This window comes from Triticum urartu, chromosome 1A, assembly GCF_056163025.1.
Source record: "Triticum urartu cultivar PI428250 chromosome 1A, HENAU_Tu73, whole genome shotgun sequence".
Lineage (NCBI taxonomy): Eukaryota > Viridiplantae > Streptophyta > Magnoliopsida > Poales > Poaceae > Triticum > Triticum urartu.
In genome coordinates, this window is record NC_141873.1 from 508043463 (window position 1) to 508046657 (window position 3195).

A 3195-nucleotide genomic window follows, 5' to 3' on the forward strand; every position below is an offset into this window, starting at 1 on the left:
AGTTGTTTGGTGTGGTACTGGCATACTCCAAACTGGCAGGAAATCATCAATTCGAAGCGTTTCATGACTTTGCTCATCCTTTGGAACATTTGGGATCCTTGAAACTCTCAAGTATTCAGACAATACATGAAGCACAGAAATATGGCATGGGAAGTTGTTTTGAGACAATACATGAAGCAGGCCAAGCACTCCCTCTTCAAGTAGCTCATGGAGCTTGGGGCGGCGATGACGCACGACAGCGATCTGGGGCGGTGGCGAGCAACGCATAACACTAGCGGCGACACGAACAAACGCTTGTCGGCCGGAGAACCGTCGAGCTCAGGGCACAGACGGACGGCGACGCCGATCGTGGAGACTCGCGGCTGCTGTTGGGACCATGCTGGCGGCGGCGGCGGCGCATCCCATTCTACAAATGCTTGTAAAAAATCTTTGCAACTCCAGATCAAAATAAGATTTTTGCAGACGGACATCAATGTTGACTAAATCGTAATAATGTAACAAAAAATAGCTGATCATTATTTTATTCTTTCAAGTGGCACCAGGCACTTAATTCTACTGAAAAATATGCACATACACACTGGCCGCATGCCCAGAGAAGTTAGCTCCACGCAAACATTTGCATATCAGGTCTTGTCATCTTGTGCAACTGTAATGGAGTTTTGACAGATTGATTTGAGCAAAAAAACATGGGTCTGCAAGTCTGAACTAATAATAACAGCACGGCAAAGAGAATATTTAGGCCAACAGATCAGGCAATCTGCTACTACATGCATGCGTGTGGAAAGAGGGGTGTTGAAGGCATTAATCTGAGAAACACATGTTGGACAACCCCAGAAACTACAGAGAGAAAAGTTATTTAGTACACGCTAAGAAACACACATGTTTCTTTGTTGATCAATGCATATGTTGCACTTGAATACACCTCCTAATCCTGGTTTGCTAGGTGCAGCTAGCATATCTATTCTGCAGAGCTACTTGTTAACTGGAAAAAAACATAACCGCAGTCAGAGCAATGGGACAGAAACAATGACTAAAATAGGGGATACCATCGAGTGATTAGCTTTCAAGGGGATACATACCTCTCGTGTAGCCGCCATAGGAGACATTGCACGGCTCGACGGATGTTCTTGTTCCTCCGGCGAACTCGGCGCTTTTTCCTCCGGCGAACTCGGCGGTGACATTGGACGTTTGGTCAAAAATTGTAATTTCGACGGGATGATGGAGATTATGGTCCCGAGGCACGACCTAATGGAGATTCCGGCCGAGGACCCTTACTAATAGCAGCCAATCAAATCCGGGTCGGGCGCTCCATCAATTTGTGTTAGAGAAGGACAGGGCCGGTTTCCAATTTCCTATCCAAATCACAACACATCAGCAGTAAGTCGGAGGTTGAGACGGATACGACAAAGGAGTCCGGAGAGGACTGGTGGCGGCGGACGGCCAGTGCTGGCGGCGAATGGCCGGCGTACCCACAGGATGCTGTCCCACCTTCCATCCTCCATGAACGCCCACGAGCACAGCTGGCGCACCCACAGGAAGTTGACCCCCCTTCCATCCTCCATGAACGCCCACAAGCACGCAAGGGTGGACTCCCTTACCCAAGCACGCACCCACGGCATCCGCCTTCTCCTCCACCGCGGTTGTAGCCGTCCGACGACAAGGGCGCTGCCCGTCACCTGCCCATGCTCCGCCGTCGCTGGAAAAGGAGGAGTTTGGATAAGATGAATTAGAGAACGGACCGTATTTCAAACAAACATAGGGTTTTTTATGTAAAAAATGAAGCGTTTAGGTCCACGCCGAGGCTGAACCCGCCGCCGTGCCAGAGCAGCCGGCGCGCGTTCGGCTGGAACCGGGTAGGCGGCGGCCCGTGGCCCATAGCAAATTTTCTGGCCCATGTAATATAAAGCTGTGAAAACAAAATTGGACGGACGAAATTTAGTACCACCTCACGTATATGTTTTAAATTCGAATTGAAAGCGTAAATTCACGGGAAGAAGCGTATTGTGACGGTGAACCCACGGATTCAATCCGTGCTTTATTATTATTATTATTATTATTATTATTATTATTATTATTATATATAGGGAAAGATTATATATTATATACTAGTACAAATGCCCGTGCGTTGCAACGGGCGTGGAATCTTACAAAACCTGCTCCATATGTCGTTAGATACAATTTCCCTTTGAGGTAAATACACCAAAGGTCTTAGAACTTGCGTGCGGCGGTCACTTTGGTGCACAAAGTTGTAAAATACGTGTTTGTGGTCACTAAACTTGCGAGGCCGTTCAAATACAGTCACTCTCACCGTACGCATGCGTACCCGTAGACGCCAGCATGGCACGGGCCCGCTGTCAGCCACCGTAATTGCTCTTGTATGATAGATTTGTAGAAAAGCCCACAGTTCTTTTTTTTATTTACATAGGAACCCTTAAAATAAGAAAAATAGTGGGACGGCGGGGTTCCATACTTGGACGTACTGCTAAGTGGCACGATTGAACAACCACCACGCCAACAGTATCATGTGTTTACTTTGCACTACTATATTAAACTGTATATCCTATCCGGATGGACCCAAAAAGTGATAATGAAGAAATTTATGTCTTATAATAATAAGAATGCAAAGTGCAACCGGTGGGTTCGAACCTGTGACATGGAGATTCACTCGCGCATAAGCCAACCACCAAGCAACTGCGACATGTGATGTAATTTAGAGATAGACAATGTATATATTTTTATCACTCTTGTTCTCTGTAAGTATGTGCCATTTTAAAAAATGTTTAAACATTGTAAAAAATGTTCGTGTTCAAAATATGTTCATGCAATAGAAAAACTACGCGAACAGTTTTTTGAACCATGCGAGCATAATTGTACATTGTGTAAAACTCACAATTTTTTTTGAAATGTGTCAACATTTTTTAAATGCAATGTACATTTCTTAATTTACATGAATATTTTTCACAGTGTTTAAACATTTTTATAAATGCCATGTAGTTTTTTTAATGCATGTACATATTTTGAATTGCACAAACAATATTATTTGAAAATAATACATGAACAATTTTTTCTGATCCACGAATTTCTCAAATAAAACGAATAGGTGTTATTATGAATATTTAAAAACTTTTTATGTTATTATTATGCAAACATTTTTATAATTCATAAGTATTATTTTAGAATAATACATGAAAATTA

The 3195-nt window shown here is 43.5% G+C and overlaps 1 long non-coding RNA gene across 2 annotated transcripts; it reads right to left on the reverse strand.

Moving 5' to 3' along the window:
- Positions 1-792: 792 nt before the first annotated feature.
- On the reverse strand, positions 793-1749 carry LOC125523853 (uncharacterized). Of its 2 annotated transcripts, XR_007290463.2 has the most exons (3): positions 1489-1749; positions 1080-1352; positions 793-982 (listed from the first exon to the last, which is right to left on the reverse strand). It is a non-coding gene; the product is annotated as an uncharacterized LOC125523853 (long non-coding RNA). The 2 variants fall into 2 exon arrangements; XR_015607841.1 differs by having other exon boundaries at positions 1080-1749.
- Between the last annotated feature and the right edge of the window lie 1446 nt (positions 1750-3195).